The following is a 19297-nucleotide window of genomic DNA, read 5'->3' as shown; positions in this document are numbered from 1 at the left end:
GAATCAATACACTGTCATATTGCACCGGCGTGACCCTGCCCAATCTCGGCGGCCTCCACAAGCATACGAGTGACGGGCTCCTTAGAGCTTGAATTCCCCGAAATCTGGCAGCAAAGTGAATACGAGCACCGTTAAACACGAAAATGTGGATATTCGAGTTTTATTTGGAAGAAAAATCTTGCTCCATATACGCCGGAAAAGCCAGTTCATGAGTAATACTAGAGGTCTCCACTAGAGATGGCCAGCATCAACTCGTTCCAGTTTGCGTATGCAAACTACTACAAAAAATGTGCCATAAAATGTTTTGTGTACACTAATTCAAAGTTAGATTAGTTTTAATTTTAGGTGTAGAGTAAGTGCATATGTATTACCAACAATCTCTCGATCACATACTTGTCAACTGCTGCCAATTCCTCCCTGCAAATGGATGCAATTCCTTTTTTTTAAGTGAAAATATAGCTTTAAAACACAATGTTGCGCCTATTTAGTCACAGCAAGACATACGATGTATAATGCGGCAACAATGATACGAGACGATCCAATTTAGAGCCAAAATGGGCAAGATAAGATTTGTCTTTGGAGCTGGAATGTCACGAAATCTGGCAGTAAACCGAATACTGTGATACCTTTTCATACGAGCACCCCTGAACACAACATTTTCAGTTTTATTTGGAAGTAAAATCTTGCTCAACATACAGCGGAAAATCCAGTTTCAAGAGCAATCCCAAAGGCTACCACTAGAGACCGCTCAAGACTGCTCACCGTTCGTGACTGATCACCGCCAGCATCAGATTGTTGCAGTTTAGCCATGCAAACTACTAAAAATGAAAAAAATGCTTTGAAAATGTTTTGTGTGTACATTCATTTAAAGTTACAATAACATGTTCAAGTGTACAGTAAATGTTTTCGCATCATCAACAGTCTCTTGATCTCATACCTGTCAACCTCAGCCAATTGTTCAGATTGTTAATGGTTACATTTGGCTCTTATTAAGCAATAATAAACCTTGCATCAGGCATGTCAAAAATACCGCCTGCAGGATGGACCCGGGCCATTGGATGCTTCAATCCAGCCCACCATTAATTTCTGAGTATTTAAAAAAGGAAGCAAGTTAGAAGTTATTGTTTTGATTATAAATACAAAACAAACGCTCCTTCTGGCCACTAAAGGACGATGAAGTATATACTCTCAACTTTAGAAGGCTCTAATTTAATTGGTCATGCAATACTAGAACATTTATTTTGTATTTCTTTTTTCATTTATTCATAACCAGTACAACAATTGAGGGAAATATTTTACTTTCTTTGTAGCTCCTACTTGAGATTGTATAGCGTGGTGAGTTGGTCCGGGAGTAAAACGGCTTTCACTCTTTTTGAATAAACCAGTTAACGCATTCAATGCCAAACATGAACATGTGTGTTATGCTTAAAAATATTCCCTTGTCATCCATGATTATGATTTGTAGGGTAGCCTACTAAAATAGTGAAAAACTACAGTAAGCTCAGAGTTTTAAGTTGTCGTTCTTTTATTGATCTGGCCCCCGAGAGAACAAAAAGTCTGAATCGGGCCTCGGGGCCTCAACTGAGTTTGACATCCCTGCCTTACAAACAATGTGGCATCTATTTACTCACAGCAGGAAACCCTGTATAAAAATTGTTATAGGGCGTACACAATTTGAAATCATCAAAAAATTGTATAACATACAGGGAAAACATACAAGTTGACCACCCACACACCTTCTTTAAGGCAACTGCCTCCATGGTAAGTTCTCATCATAAACTCACATTTTATTTCATTAATATCAACTTAATCATCTTATTACCGTATTTTTGAATGTTTAATTACTCTTTTAATGTGTTTTTAGTGATCAAGAAGATGTGTTTAAAAGCTATTCAGGTTTAACTTGGATGACTTTGGGAGGCCAGTAATAGATGAATTGATTTTCAGTTACTTATTATGGGGATGATCCGCTCGAGGTACTAGAAATTTCTAGATATTAGTACAGTCCTTGAACGAATTAGGCTTGTATGAAGAGGTACTACCGTAAAAATATGCCGATAAATAAATGTTTAAAAGAGCAAAGGCAGAGTGGGGTTGGGTAAGGTTAAATCAAAGAGAAATGATGGCAGAATGAAGATAAAGATGGAGGAGGGGGTTTTTGCTGATGTTTGCCATTGGTTATCAATACTATTCTCCTCCTTCTCTTTTATTACAAGGCGCTTCGGCGAGCCTCTTTTTCATGCCAACGCCTCCTCAGAGAAGCGCTCGGATGACTGTGGACGAAATGCTGATTGGGTGCATAATGTATCGCACCGTTCTAATTTCTTATTTGGTTATTCATGTAAGAACCAAAAACATCCCAAAATACTACAACTAAGATAACATGTTAAGTGACAATCAGAAAGAGGTATTATTTCCCCCCCAAAAGCAAAATGAAAAATATTCCTCTCTGCCAGTACTGGATCAAATCAGACTGACTTTTACACAAAAAATGAATTTGGCTGTTATTACCCACGCTGTAATACTTCAGGGCTTTGCTTTCTTCAAATTCTTACGAAAATACGACAAAGTTTCACTTTTAGTTAGAACCAGACTTGCAGGATCAAGCAGATTTGTCCGACAATTAAAAAATAATCGGTAAAACCAATTAAATGTTATATTAATGAGTCCCGAGGTAGCTGAAGCGGCCCAATTAGAAAAGCGTACATCGGTTTAATCTCGGTAGGGGGAGGACGGCTCAATGTAAGATTTAGCGAAAAATGTGCTCAAAGACACTTACTGGACACAAAATTAGGCACAATTGTGCAGAGCAAATTTAAATACGGTGTAACAGATGGCTTCTTTAAAAAGGTAATTATGGTATACTTAATTCGTTACTGTGATTATAATAAAGTAAATTGTTGTTACATTAACACAATTGAACCTTTACAATAAAATCTTGTAATCTTTTGCTCTATGAAAATTGTCCAACTTTTAACTCTGCTTACAAATAATGTAATTTTTGTTTATTCCGTCACTTTTTGCTGCTGCAAGGCAAAATAAATCACACAACCTTAATTTTGTAATGTCCCTCGTTGGCTAGATTTTGAACATTTCGTAACCATTATGAACACTTTTTCACGAGGTTTAACACAAAGATATATTGATCATTGACAGATTTAGAAAATGATTACCGTTTTAATAACTCTTCAATAAACCCTATAGGGATAATAATTAAAAAATATATTTATATATTTCACACGGCATTGACGATATACAGTTTTGTGTGCCAATATCAGTGTCCGAGATCTTAATGTAAGTCAAACTCAAGGTGTGTCCTTTATGTAATTTACGTGTTCCAATATCATTAATACTATAATTATGAGTGTAAGGGATGTTTGATGCCGCTACTTTTCAGACTTTCGGTTCTAATACTTAAGTAAAACTGATACCACACAAAAACTTTAAAGGTTAAAAAAATATACAAATAATCACCCAAATGATACATTTCCATAAAAAACACTCAGTTTAACCACAATGCAATATTGTTATTTCTAGTCCTGAATCATCAAACAGTCAATAGACGCTAACCCGATACTTTTATCGGTCAGAGACCTTAAAGGAGTTGAACAGACTTTGGATCTCTGTTACTTCCTGCTGCCACATCCTGGCGTCTGTCAGGGCTGGTATTCATGCTGGCCCATCCCCATATAATATTTAGTATTATTATCATTGGTTTCTTGTTATCAATTCAGAAAATAGTGTGTTTTATTATGACAGTTCCAAAATACACATTTTTTAAACTACGGATATAATACTCATATATTCATCTATATCGACATGAGCCAGCGGCATGGAATGTATATTAGCCCCATTGCCCCAAAATTCTACAAGAAATACAATCCAACATTCCCATAAAATTCATTGATCTTAAAAAATGTAATATTGTTATTACTAGTTCTAGGAGCTCTAAAGGATTCGGAACTTTTTTACTCACTATCGCCATCTCCCGGCTTGTGTCATCATTGCAGCCTCAGTGAGCTCATTAATGATGCGCACGCAAGTATGTGCATTTCTTAAATGCGCTCATATAAACTCTTTTTTTTTCATCTTCCCCGGGGTTTGGTTTGGTGTTGGGACTCTACTTGAAGAAGGCTTTTGCCTGCTTTCACTATTTTCATATTACACTGACAAATGGAAATGAAAGAAAAAACTTGTGGGGACAAACATGACATTCCTCCTTAGCACTCCCCCCAGGCCTTAATCTTTGAACCTAATGTGTTTCGTCCCGAATAGCTCAGATCCAGCCGAAAATAAAGCAAATAAAGGGCTCTTTGATATCAGCGCGGCATTGTTAACATGTACTTAATAAAGAAAATATTCAACGTTCAACTTTTTAAGGACACCTCGGAAGCCACACCCCACTTTTAAAGAAAGTTTGGCATCAGCAGGGATTCAAAACTTGCTTGTATCAGCACTGGCTCATCTTTGATGAATTATTACAATTAGTTATCGTTTAATATGTATTATTTATCATTATTATATTGTTATCAGTTCAGAACTAAGTACAGTTGATGTGCCACTTGCAAAAAAATACTTGGGTAAAACATCAAGGCTAACCGAATGCTAGCGAATGGGAAACGAGTCCTGAACGCGAACGTGTGAAGCGGATTGGCCTGCTCTCAATAAGGCTGAAAAAGCTAAATCCACTCCTGCAGGCAGGGACAACATTGAATCTGACCTCCAAATAACCACAGGCCATTGCCAAGTACACAAGGTCACCATCTTATACACAAACACACACATACTCTTGCTAACATGGACGTATCAATTAGCGAAGTGCAGAAGTCAGCGTTCAGAAAATCTGTGTGGGCGCTTGGAGGATGCTGGTTATCCAGCGGCTCCATGATTTTCCCACACACTTCATTTATACCAGGGGTCTCAAAGTCCATGCCTGGGAGATGATGGTTTGAGGTCCCTGCCTTAATACGAAAGTTTAAAGGGACAGTGTGCATTATTGGGCACCTCTTAGCGGTAGAAAAAACAAAATTGATTGACAAAATAAACAAAAATGCATGAACTACAGTATGTAGTGCATTATTTTGAATGCTTCTCAAATGAGCCTTACCTCAAGAGAGCTGATTTAATTTTTGGACATCTTCCTGCTAAGGGTACACCAAAAACCTGACTTTTATGTGGTGTTTTTTTTCCCCTTTTCCTCTTTTTTTCTCCTCTGTCTGTGTTTCTTTTACTTTGTTTTTTTCTCCTATTTTCCCCCCCATTTCCGTTTTCATTACTGTATTTTCTTTTTTCCTTCTTTTTCTTTTCCTTTTTGCCTGTTGTATCATTTTCTTATTTCCCCTCTAGGGAATTGAGTTTGAGACCCCTAATCCGTATGCTCACTTTGTCAACTTTTAAACACTTGGGCTGCAACAATAAGTTGATGTTGTCAAAAAAACCCTGACAGACAACAATGAATTTCATTGTCAGACACGTTTTTTCCAACAGAGAGAGGCATCCCTACATTAATACAATCTCTTCAGAGTCTCGCATGCGCAATAGCTCATATCATTTTTTTCGAGCGGTAACATAAACGTACAGAAATGGCGGAGTCAACATAAACTACCAAAGTTTTGAAGCAGTTTAGCCTGAATACGGCCAAATAACTTGCTTTAGATCGATAGATTGGTGACGCACGAACATTTAAGAGGACGTCGGACCGTTGAAGGAAACAGAGCCCTACCCTCAAGTCAAACGAGTTTGAGACCCCTGATCTATGTGCTCACCTTGTCAACTTGTAAAAAATTGAGCTGCGACAGTTAGTTGATGTTGTCAACAAAAACTGAATAGACTACAATGAATTTCATTGTCAGACACATTTTTCCAACACTAAGAAGCATCGCTACATTATTATATTCTCTGCAGAGTTGTGCATGAGCAATAGCTAATAGCTTTTGTTTCAAGCGGTAATATAAACATACAGAAATGGCGGCGTCAACATTAATTACCAAAGTTTTGGAACATTTAGCTTGAATACGGCCAAAGCAGAACTTGCGTATCAAAGCAGTAGATCAGTGACGCACAAACATTTAGAGAGGATGTCAGACCTTTAAACAAAATGGAGCCCTACGCTCAAGTCAAATGAGCCTGAGACCCCTAATCTAAACATCATATAGACACAAAAGAGAGGAAACCGACAGGTATGAAAATCAGAAATGCCTTTCCTCTTGTGACGCATTTCAGTGTGTGAGTGTGTGTGCGGCTGGTGGATCCCTCCAGGCCGGCGTGTGAATGACAGCGGGGGGTTATGTAAGGAGCCGCCGCGGGGCCCTAGTGGACAGTCCGAGCGGAGATCGCGTCAGCCGAGTGTGACACTAAACACATCTCCCTGACACTGCGCTGACACCCTCTGTCACAGCCGCGTACGCACACTGTCTGTCAACGCTCACACACAAGCACACGCATCCAGGCACACTCGTGCGCACACAAGCAGGAAGTGCACGAGTGCCTGTCATTCAATATGGCCGGCGCCAAGCACCTTAGGGTGTTTGCACGGAGAAGAGAGGAGGTGGAGGTGGGAATCTTCTGGTGCATCTTAAAACCACATTTAAAGGTCATATAGTTTGGAGTTTAAAGGGAAATTAATTTCACCAAAGTTACACGCAATGAATCTTGGTTTTAGGTGGATTGGAGAAGTGGGGCGGCACGGTAGATCAGTGGTTGGCGCATCTGCAGCACTGTTCTGAGGTCACGGGCTCAAATCCAGCTACCAGCCTTCCTGTGCGGAGTTTGCATATTCTCCCCAAGCTTGCGCTGGTTTCCTTCGGGCATTCCGGTTTCCTCCCAAATTCCAAAATCATGAGTTGTTTGTCTGTGTGCCCTGTGACTGGCTGGTAACCAGTTCAGGGTGTCCCCTGCCCCACTGCCGGAAAATTGCTGGGATCGGCTCCAGCACCCCTACGACCCTAATGTGGATAAGAGGTGCAGATAATGGATGGATGGATGGGCGGATGGATGGATAGATTAAAGCAGTGATCAGTAACCACTGGCCCATGGCCCGTGGGTAGTTTGGTACCAAGCTGCACAGGAATGAAAATAAGCTCCATTATTTTTATACCTAGTGTTGTTTTACTGACACTGCGATATTTCAGACTGTCCTTGAATCGGGGCTTTTAGTTTGGGTGTTTGAATTCAAATCAGTGTGGTTCGCATAGGAGGGTGCGGTTACAAGGATTACCGCCCGCTAAAGATATATTGAAGAATGAATCAAACCAAACTTTTGCGCTAATAGCCAATCAACATGGAAAACTGTCAACTACGTCACACTAGAACGTAAACAAACTTGCCGCCATTGAAAAACTTTTGCCACCGGAGTCAGGAGGATGCATGGATCCCAAGTCAAGAGTCAATATTGGAGACCCCTGCGCTTAGGTAACAAACACAAAAACCACGCCTAAATAAAAATACCCAATCAGATGCAGAGAACTTGATTTACGAGGAGTCATTTGCACAGGTACGCCCATTGCGACCTCGAACAAATGAAAATTTCACAATAAATCAGTTGCTTTTTGGGCTGTAAGGGTCTATGCAAGATTGTGGGTCTAAAAAAAAACGATTTTCCCTGGCTCTGGTTGATTGTTCTTCAGGGGTGATGGTTTTCTTGTGTCTTATCAAAAATTGTTTTGTTTTTTTATTTGTCATATAAATAACTTATCAAAAATGTCTTTCCTTAATCCGATTGTTATAATGAAAAAAATATATACATTTTAGGTTCAACAATTATGAATACACTGTGACACAATACAAAAAATAGTTTCTTTTACTTTCTGGCTTTCAGTAGTTGTGATCTCTTCAGTAGAGTGCCAGTGATGGCAAAAAAAAGTGGACAATCGAACCATGAATCGATTATGGAGAAACTGCAAGAAACCGAGACGGAGTAAATGGAAGCGATCAGGCGTGTAGCGACACACACAACATTGTGGAGAGGGCAAATCATTGACGACGCCGTCTCCGTAAAACGAAAGCTGATCTATCGGGCTTCCAGGGAACTTGTCTCGGCACTCAAATTCAGCTTCGAAGCCGTGTTCGGGTGCTGTTGTTTCGGTTAGCAACTTTGTTAGGTACATAAACGAATTAAGGGAATACAGCGTCCATATTAAGATATTGTTTGCAACTTTTCTGACTGTTCTTTTAGTACGCAAGTATTACACCTTATGTTAACAGGTCCGTGGAGACCCATGTCTAAATCAATCGTAAAATACACTAAAAATAATTATCTAAATCATCCATTTCTTTTAATCTCTTGGTTACTGTGTTAGTCTTCCTTATCCATCAAAATGTTTTTTTTTGTTTTCTTAATTGTGGGTCTGGGCCTTTTCTCTGCCAGAAAACCCCTCAATTTTAATTTGGATAATTTTTAAAACGAAACTTAGAATAATTATATAAATACATAAAAGGTTGTTTTGATATCCATTACTCTGTTATTATAACACATTTGCTAAATATATATATATATATATATATATATATATATATATATATATATATATATATATATATATATATATATATATATATATTTTTTTTTTTTATATAATCAACTATAAAAACATCTATTGTGTTACGGTGGGTTTTGACTCATAGATATTTACTTCAACAATACAAATGTATAATGAAAATCACAACAGATACACACGACTATATACATTAGCAAAAAAACAAACATAAACCAACCAAGAAGGACCAAGATCAACTGTCCCAAAAATAATAAAAAGAGTATTCATAGTAAGTAAGACTGTGGAAGTGTGGAAGAACTTGTATGTGTATCCAAGTATGTATTAAAAAGCATGTGTTATACTTTTACTGTCTTTTTTTGCAGGAATTTCAGTTTTTGCTGTAGCAAGTGTTTTATAATCTAGTTTTTATTGCTAGGTGAAAACCGACCCTAAAAATACAATTGTAACTATTTCAATTAGAGCATTTTATATTGTCATGAATTTTAGTTTTACTCGATTTAGTTAAATAAGTCATTCCTGACAAAGTCGATAAGCCTTGATGCAATGTGTATGTGTTTTTTGTATGCATTTAAAGTGATCCTAACACAAGGTAGGGTTAAAAGTTATGATTTCCTTTTCCCATTTTCATCATATTCCTTGAAAATAAGAACCAACCAGAGACCAAATAGTGTTGGATTCACAGAAATTCCCCGCCAAGTCTAAAAAAACAAGAACTACATTTGTTTCTTGCGCTGCTTATTTGCATGAGTTTGCGCGGCGTGATTAGTTATGCTCAAAAGAGTTTTTCGCTATCATTCTGGCAATAGGGATGCAAAGCTCACAGCACCATCATCAAAAAATAAAACACGCCGAGGATGCTGACTCGGGAAAAGCGAGACTCATCCTGGTGCCGCCTTTAAAACGCCCATCCAAGACACGCAGGGGCATGAGTCGCTTGCCTCTGGGCGATGCCGCCTTTGATGAGATCCGCGAGAAGACACCTCGGCCTCATAAAGAAGGCCTAAAGGTGGGTCACAGGCGAGGCAGAGATATATATGTGTGGGAATATAAATATATATATATATATATATATATATATATATATATATATATATATATATATATATATATACTTATATATATAAATACTTGCACATGTCAGGAGCCAAGGGGATGGAGAGGCTCAGAGGCTCAGCGAGCCCAAGCACGAAATGTGATGACGCGGGTCTGTTTCGAGTCAGGGGCGCAGTCCCGTTTTTATTGGCGCTCCCGGCGCTCAGAAAGAAATATTCCCCCTTTTTCGGGGGGGATGAAAATTGCATAGGGAACTTTTTCTGTATTCTGTTCGCAGGGCAGGTGGATATTTTGCACATTTATCCGTAACCGCGGTGTGCCAAGGAGCACTTCCGATGAATGGCGGAACTTGGACCTTCGCCTTCTCCCGGAGGAATTTTGTCAGAGGTTTTCTGGATTGAGATGTGTAATTTCTTGGTAAAATACAGCATGAACAACCTTCTTGGCGCTTTAGAAGAAAACAAGTGAGCCGCGCATAAAGACGCAAAAAAGAAAATAATCTTTTCTACTTTCTCTCAATGACAACAAAGAGCAGGATAACAAAGTAGAGGTTTGACGCAGCTTACTTTGCATGCCATTGTGCCAACTGGGACCACCTGCTGCTGACTGCCTGAAGGCTCCCTGTGTTCCTCTGCCGCTTAACTGAGACCAATCCTGCCGCTGCAGGTGGAAGCGGACAAACTGTCTAGGTCCTTGGACATTCGGCGCACACACAAACGTGGCAGTGGCAAACCGTTGCCAGAAGACAAATTTTGGGTAGCTCCAAAAAGTAAAAGGTGAATGGAATTATTGTATTTTCCACACTATAAGGCACACACAATTATATGGTGCACTCCCCAAAATTATATTTTTTCAGATGTAAGGCGCACTGGACTATAACGCGCATGGAATTAAAAAGACTGCGAAGACCAGGTCTTCACAACAATTAAAAAGTGCCGTATTTGCATATTGATTTATCACTCGGAATCACTGATCACAACTGTATTGCATTGAATGCAACAGGAATTGAATCAAGAGTACGCCGGATCATCACTACCCCACATACGATACATATGACACATAAAAAGGTATTACGTCTTATGTCATTATCCCACTAGTTATAGTCCAGAAAATATGGTAACTACTGTGCTTTCGAGGGTCATTGTACTTTTTTGAAGTCACAGTAAAAAGTTTTGCTGAGGATTTTGCATGAGCACAACTATATCTCGATAGAAAGTGTGCGCAAGCGAGCATGCATGTGTGTGTGACTGTTTCAATTTGTATTATCTACTCACCTGACGGGCATTTCCAGCCTGGGACGTGCAGCTTGCGATCTGATCCACTTTCCGTCTCTCTCCTCCTCCTCCCCCTCCTCCTCCTCTTGGGCTCTGGTGCCCCCAGTGTCCTGGGTGCGCACCCCCTACCACCAGCACCTGCACCCTAAAAACGACCAACAAATGCTCTGTCCATGCGTGTGCCTGCGGTGGCCGGATGCAGTTAAGTTGTATGGGCTCAGGACCGGGGTCTGTCCCCAGGACCCCACAGCTTTCCTTTCCACACCCCCGCCTCTTTCTTTCACTTTCACAGAAGCAAAGCTGGACACATTGTGGACTCCCAAGTAAGTATGTGTGTGTGTGTTGGGGGTGTTTGCGCTAGCTGATGTCGCTCTCCTCTCCTCTTCCACTCACTTCACTAACACTCTGCTCCGCTGCCTCCAGGAGATGGACTCGGATTAGGACACAGCCAGTGTGAGAATCTCTTCCAGCTTCTCTCTCTCTCTCTCTCTCTCTCTCTTTCTCTCTCTCTCTCCTGGTATGTGTGTCTCTCTCTATCGAGCCGATGTGCTACCCTTCTTCCTTCTCTCCGCGCCGAAGCTCCTTTCTTTCCATTTCCTCCAGGGAAAGCTGTGCACACACCAGTTGTCTTTGCCTTCAGCTGCTCCTTCTCCCTCTCTGTCTCAGTCACTAGTACATATAAAAGGCATGCTTGTTCAGACCCTCGCCTCAGTCTCTTCCTGGCGCTCCCTCGCTCTCTGCCTGCCTCGCGCTTTTCGTTTATCCTCACCTTCCTCTCCCCCCAAACCAACCGAGCAACCAAGCCAGCCAGCCAGCCAGCTACCTCGCTCGTTCCCTAGCTCCCTCCCCTCCGCACTTTTTCTCACTGTCAAAGTTGCCTTTCAAATGCTGATGAGCAGCCGGAGCGAAAGAATGAGGGAGAGGAAGGGTGGCGGAGGAGTGGACCACTCAAACAAGTGGGGAGATTCCGTCACACCCCCCTTAAAAAAGACATCCCGTCCCGTCTGGGTGCTGGATCATAGGGTACACCTGCAGGAGATCAAAAAAAACAACATTTAAAATTTCAAGAAACATTTTAAATTTTAAATATCAAATGTCTACATTCACATTAGTCTAGCACAATACTGGTTCTGAAAAGTGTTCTTAGCTAGAGCGTTCAAACCTTGGCTTTCTGCTGAAGAACTAAACAAAGGGTCAACAACCTTTTAGAAACTGAGAGCTACTTTTTGTGCACTGATAAATGGGACAAGTGACCAGTTGGGTGTACACTTTGTAAAGATGGAGGATGCAGGGGAATCTTTTATCACGCCACCCTCTTTCTCTGTCTCAACGTATTTTTTTACAGCAAAACATGTGTAGCATTATTTAAACCAAAAACGAAAGATAAAATCAGATGAATGTAAATGATCTGCGTTTATATAGCGCTTTTCAAGTCAATGAAGACCTCACAAAGCGCTTTACAATGTGCTTCACACTATTCCCTTTTTACACACTAACTAAACGACAGCAGCGTCAGCAGGACAAGGAACGCAACCTCCACGTGGTGTCCTGTGGACGGCCTCATGGCCGACGAATGCGTCTCCCACCCGCTACACGAACGCTTCGGTACAAGTTACCCAAAGCTGACCTCATCCGCTTTCAGAGCGGCCAATTCGCGGAACTCGTAACACAACCGAAGCGTTCCATGTCGTTCCTAAAGATCATCTTTAGACGACTTGAAGCGATCTAACAACAACAACAACAGCAGCGTCAGCCATGCAAGGCAACTACCTGCTATCGGGGGCATTAGGGATTCAGTGTCTTGCCCAAGGACACTTCGACATATAACACGGAGGCCGGGAATCGAACCTGCGACCTCTTGATCCCAAGCCGACCACTCTACCTCCCGAGCTAATGCCGCCCTTAGTAACTAACTAGGTTGGTTTTCAGTTACAATGTAATATTTGGAGAAGGAAGAAATGAATAAGTTCAAACCATTTTTTTTCGTATGCGTCGACACAAAGCAGCAACACGATATGTTAAATATTGTCAGAGCCAGAACAGATGGTAGACCCAAACGCGGAACGTTTCACACAAAGCTTTATTGGAGAATCGAGGAAGTCAGATGCGGGGAAAGAAACAACAGCGATCCAGCGCTCGCTGGGCAGAAGGAGCAAGGAGATCACAGGATTGGACCGTGGTCGAATTGCGGAAATGAGTGGAGTTGCCGACGGGAGATCGGAGCGTGGTCGATGGGCAAAACGGGCCAAGTAGCCGGAGTGGATCGAGAAGTCAGGGACAGACGAGCAGGATACAAGTGAGACAGACGGGAGCCGGAGTAAAATAGTGCTTGCCTTGCGTATGCTGAGGTTCGCTGACAGACTGACAAGGAGTGAATGAGAGTGTTGGGTTTGAATAAGAGGGGAACCAATCAGGCAATGAGCAGCAGCTGGCGCCAAACGAGCGGGCAGAGGCGATCATGTCAGATATAATCGTTTCCTCATGTTTTTTCTTGTTTATGGTTTATTGTTAAACCTGTTGTAAAGTGTGGAAATAATGATAATACAAAAAAATGCAAAAGTGTTTGTTGGGTTGACTATATTTCTCATCGCGTTTATAGCATTTCCTGTTTTTTTATTTAATGAGGTGTTTAAACCTTGACCCATTTTGGTGGCTATTAATAAAACGTTTAAGAGACAATGTATAATACTTGACCATTAGATATGTTGCTTTTTGTGTAGCTCTGTGTAGTGTAGAGCAACCACAAAATCACAAGGAAGAATATAAACTATGGCGACTTAAATAGATCAAAACACATTTTTTTTCCTTTCTTTTTTTTTTTCCCTCCAGCTTTCTTTTTTGGGGGTAAATGTAGTAGCAAAACAGCGAAAAATTATGTTAGGAACCTAGGTAAAATAAATACAAATGTCTCATTTTAGGAGTATTTAAAAATGCACATTTATGTAATAGTTCATGTATTTTTTTTAATTTAAACATTATTTTAAATAAATTAAGTTTTTCTAACAGTAGAAGGTGCCAAATTTTGCACAATGTTCCATTAACACATTTTAAGCCAATGAGTCATTTTGAAGGAGTCAAGTCCAGAAATATCTGCATCCTCACTGGTCTAAACGCAGAATATTGACGAATGTTTGGTATTTAGAAAATGAAAATTCCAAAAAGAAAAGATTTTGTCACTTGCTATCCCCTGCAAAAGAAATCACAGAAGGTATAACCACAGGACACTCACTTGCTTTTAGAATTTTCATCTTTATAAGATATTTACATTATCAGTCTGCATTCCAACGTGTGTTCTCACCTGAAATGGAGTCGAATAACATAAGGAACAAGAAACAAGGAACAAAAATGAGTGAATAGATGAAAAGATCATATGAATAAAATGAATAGAATAGCGATTGTAAAAGTTAATGATGATCTAAAACGGTACTTAGAATGTTGTGTTTGATGACAGCGGGACATTAAGTATGCTCACACACTGAATCCGATGTCATTTTTCATTGAATTTAAAGGCACCGTCTGCAAAGTAGGATTTCCTAATGATGGCTGTTTAAAGATGTGCTATCACTTGAATCACACACACACACACACACACACACAAGCCAGTGTGCAGACTGCAGCGGATTTGAAGCTTTAAATACAGTGATAAAATCACAACATTTGACATATTATGCTGAAAATAGCATAAGCGAGGGCACCATCATTTTACATTGTGGCACATACACTTCCATCAGTACATCAACATTGAAAAAAAAAAGATGGACTGTTGTTTACGTGTGAAAGATGAAGCTCAAAACGTCAACCTTAACGACTTCGAACCTTCATGAGGACGATCCGTCTTCGGCCTTATCTCGACACTTCAAGAAGTGTTCGACTAGGCTCATGATATGATGAATGAAAACTTTTAAAATAATGAATAATACTCAAAGGATCTAAGGACTATGCAAACTAGACAAAGTTATGCGACCCGAGTGAAGGCTGTATGGACACAAATTTGGCGGAAACCCAAGTTGACGGGTCGAGGTGAGGGAGTGTTTGCAACTGATTTCAATAGTGGCCAATCACAGTGGCCCCTTTAATCACTACTAGTCACGTACTAAAGGTTTGACATGGCGGAAGCACATCTGTGCCATGAAGTAGGCACTTGAAGCTCAAGCCCATACCCCCCCGATAGTTCACGTGCCCCCCCATTACTAAGCCGCCCAGTGGGATGTTTTAAAAACTATATGGCAATTATAAATAGGATTTGAGGCCAGCTGTTTACGCATAATGAATGAAATGGATCGCGTTCCACCAGCTGTCTATTGTGTGTCTTTGTGGAAGTGGTTGGAGTAGGTTGAGCTCAACTTCCTTACAGTAAATCTGACAAGCGAGTCGTCAAATCAGTTCGATTACTACGTTTGCCCACTTAGCTCGGCTAAAAATATAAAACGAAAATGTATTTCGAATTCTCATATAAAATCAGGATTCACTGTCACCATTTTTGTAGTTTAAAACAAGGGTATTGTTTTGAAAGTCAAAACGATACAGAGTTCATTGTGAATGTCACAGCTCAATGGCGATTGACAGATGTACAATATAGAATACTTGTCTTGATGTCTTCTTTAAAGTATTTTGCAAAAAATGTAATTTTATATACTTTTTTTCCTAGAATTTTGCTGTTCATTTCTTTTTTTCCTGTCTACAATCGACAATTACATTTTTGCTAAACAAAATAAACCTTTGAGCGACCATAGGTGTGTGGGTGTATTCCTTAACCTACTAAAGTCATAGGGGCACCATTTCCAGCGATGTGTCTTGGGCAAGTACAGCCTGGTGGTGTCCCAAATGTTGTGCCAACAAATGTTTCCACCTGGTTTTGAACCTGGGACCTTTCGTGTGTTAGGTGAATCTGCTAACCATACTCAAAGAAACATTTATTTTCCATAAAAAGTATGCTAATACCGTGAATTCTGGACCACATGCCACTACTTTTCCCTACATTTTAAACAGTGGCTTTAAATACAGAGTGACTTAATCCTTTTTTTTTCCTAAGCTGATGCCAGGAAAACGGCAAGCTGCTCTTTTTCAAAACAAAAGCACTCTAAACACAAAACACCGTGGAAAAGTCTGGAAACATTTTTGACACCTTTCCTGAGAAATGAGTCTATGTTTTAGCCAACACTATTCATATAATACTTTACAGGAGCAAAACAGGAGGTTTGACACTACAGTAATTATTCAATAGTTACAACATACTCACTGAGTTTTTCACCCATAAATCAAGTGATACATCCGACTTGGGAAATGATAAAAGTTGAATGTAATTCGGTGAATTATCATGGTAACCACCATTGACAACAACACAAAAAGACATGAATGTGTTGCAATCAGGCACTATTCTCCACAGTATGGTTGCTCTGGCACTGGAGGTAAGATCGGGCCTAAAAAATTCCGATCTGGGCCCTTAGGTGGTAAAGACCCAAGCCCGACCAATCAACTTGATTTAAGGGGCCGAGCCCAAAACAAAACCCGAATTTTTCCCTTCTAAATGTGAGAACTTGGGAGGACAAACGATGTTTTTGGTGACTACAACCCCCAAACCGTTTGGCCCGGGCCTAATATTTTAATGCAACCAGCCCAGTGTCTATGGGGGCAGGACACCTGCTCCAAGACTGGGAGGTCGCTGGTTGGGTTGTACCAGGTGTATTCTATAATACACATTTTCACTTGGCACTTTCACATGAAGGTGGGGCCTCAAACTACCATTGAGCGGGCTTTGATTTTGGGACCCCCTGCTTTAAAAGGACTCTGTGAATACTAGATGTTGTTGGATTGTGTAGCACAACCTAAACAAGTGCTACAAAGCACAAGCAATATTACAAACTACGTAGATTAAAAGTGGTCTTTTTTACTTGAAATATTTTTGCCCGGCCTTATTAAAGTTTTTGGGTACCGGCAGAAGGAAGATGTGAAAATAATTGCTAATTTTTCGATCTACAAATGTATTACAAAAATGCAAGTTTGTATGATTCATTTAGCTTCATTTTATAACTATGTATATTCATTAATGTATATATTATAATGGTATATATAATATTGTTACTTAATAAAATGTGTATATTTTCGCAGTGGTAGTTGTACAGAGATGCCCACACATTTTCTGCATGTGGACTTCTTATAAAATGGACATGTCACAATTATCTACCTACCACAATAAGGCAAAACATGTATTTATAAATATAGCCTATTGAGTATTGTTTATTTGTACCATATATGCTGAACTAGCCCGCGATCGACCGATTAACTTGATTTGATGGACTGGGCCTGAAAAAAACCCGAAGCTTCATTTCGGCACCGTGCGTACTTCGGTGCGGAAGTGTGCACCTCACCACCGAAACGCCTTCTTTGGTTGGTCTACGGGCAACGCCAAAATGTAGCGCCATAATGCAGCTTCGGGTTTACTTCGGGCCTGGTCTCTCAAATCAAGTGTGCACTTCGATGCCTAACTACGCATGGCGGTGAAGTGCAGCGCTACAGTGTGTTACTTAAGTAAAGATACAGTTACTTCAGAATAATATCACTCAAGTAGAAGCAAAAAGTAGTCATAATAGTAGTCATAAATAATTACTTGAGTAAAAGTGAGTGCATGCTGTGCAGATCCTCCAAGAAAAACAATGTAAGATAGAAGCCCAGCCTGGCTCGACTTAATGATTTAAATTGTATGCCCGAATGTGGCCCGAAATTCAAGCGGGGCTCGGGTTGGTTAAAGTCTAGGTCTAAAGTCCTTCCTCTAACTTTAGTTGAATAGAATCAGCCAGGGATCCCTAGTCTAGACAATACCTGCTGATAGCCAGCCTCAAACAGACTCCTGAATGACCATCAGTCATGGTCAAACGGTATTGTTCGGTTTTTAATGTTCCCAATGGCCATTAAGTGTGTCAGTCAATCTACAGTGAACTTTTTCCTAATTTTGTCATGATTACTGATTCGGGGCACCTGTGGCTGCCCCGTTGGCGCCAACAGCCACCGGACCTGATTGGCTGTTGGACTCTTTTTAAACTCCCGTCTTCCGAAAGGAACCCGTCAGACAGTCTGCGAACCTATGCTCTCAGCTAGGCAAGCTTTTGTACTCTCCGACACTATCCTGCCCTGTTTCCTGCCTAATACCTGTTGCCGACCTCTTTTCTGGACCTGTTTCTGTTTTTGCTCCTATGCCCCGGCCATCAACCTGATTTTCTTGCTACCAACGACTACCCTCGCTCGACACGGAAGTGCCACTTCCGCTTTCCTGCTATCTCCTACCCGTGACCGACGATAATCGGATCGTGGATGCAAGCACCATTCTCTTTCTTAATAAAAACTGAGTAAAACGAACGCAATTGGGTCCCGTCTCCGTTCCTGGTCTGTGACAAATTTAAACCTTCATGTTGTTTATAGTAAGCAACTTTAATGTCAAGAAACACAGAATCCAAGAAAAACTCTGTCGTCCAGGATTTACAGGTTCTTTTTTTGTAAATTGCGGTGTTCAGTTTTTTTTCATCTTCGAAACACCTGATCCAAATTTTACTATTACGATTAAAGATAAATAAACAAAAGAAATTGAGCAGTACCTACCTCCCACAATTTACTGCATTTTCACACCCAAAAGTCTCACATTTCATTCAAAATGTAGGGCTCACCCTATTGGGCAGAGCGGTAGATGGAGACCAGCTTGCTGGCCTTAGGGTTGGGCGTCCACTATAGGGAATGGGAGGTCCCGGGCCTTACAACACTTTTGGGTGACATCCCATGTTTTTATGAGTTCAAATTTCCAACTAAATACAACTTCTATGCGCCCCCTGTGACTTTTTAACTTCTCTTGTTGGAATGCCATCATATCCCTGCTTGCGCGGCAGAGGACACGTGACGTCAGACGCAATGCATTGTTAGCGGAAGTACTCATGGACACTAATGCCATAGCGTATTTAGTAATTTGAAAGTTATTGTGCTATCAGAGTCTGAAGAGAGTTGTCCCCCTCAAATATGAATGAAATCCAAAACCTCACTTTCCCTCCATTGAATGTTTTCCGTGTTTTTGACTGCCTTGGCGTGTTTATTTCTACGCTATGCAGAGGAACAACGAAACCCAGCAGCCCCCGCAAGAGAATTGAAGATAAAGGAATCGAAGGTTCGCAAGTTGGAGGAGCTAAAAAACAAACTCCGACAAGTTTTTGTTCGTGTGTTTTACTTTGTAATCAATACTTTAATAAACAACAACCAAAATCATCTTTTCTCCTGCTGCTTTTTAACACGCACACTCGCATGCTTGTCTGTCGTGCCCAATAAGCTGGTGCACCGTATGGGTTAATGAATACAGAAATAGAACCAGCTACGGAGAGTCCGCCTTTTAACAGGTGCGCCTTATGGGCGTAAAATTACGGAAAATGTGAAATTTAATGAGTTTTTATCATCCATCCATCCATCCATCCATCTATCTATTGTCTGCACCGCTTATAC

General features: G+C 40.5%; 1 protein-coding gene across 1 annotated transcript in view; it reads right to left on the bottom strand.

Moving 5' to 3' along the window:
• npas1 (neuronal PAS domain protein 1) overlaps positions 1-11294 on the bottom strand; it is a 101053-nt gene extending 89759 nt beyond the window's left edge. Inside the window, exon 1 of the mRNA XM_088345379.1 lies at positions 10823-11294. The gene's annotated coding sequence lies outside the window, so the exon portion shown is untranslated. The remainder of the gene's footprint in view (positions 1-10822) is intronic.
• Between the last annotated feature and the right edge of the window lie 8003 nt (positions 11295-19297).

This window comes from Urocampus carinirostris, chromosome 10 (assembly GCF_059441175.1).
Source record: "Urocampus carinirostris isolate Australia breed hairy pipefish chromosome 10, RoL_Ucar_1.0, whole genome shotgun sequence".
Classification (NCBI taxonomy): domain Eukaryota; kingdom Metazoa; phylum Chordata; class Actinopteri; order Syngnathiformes; family Syngnathidae; genus Urocampus; species Urocampus carinirostris.
Note: the sequence above shows the minus strand (reverse complement) of the source record. Positions and strands in the feature narration are given on the sequence as shown.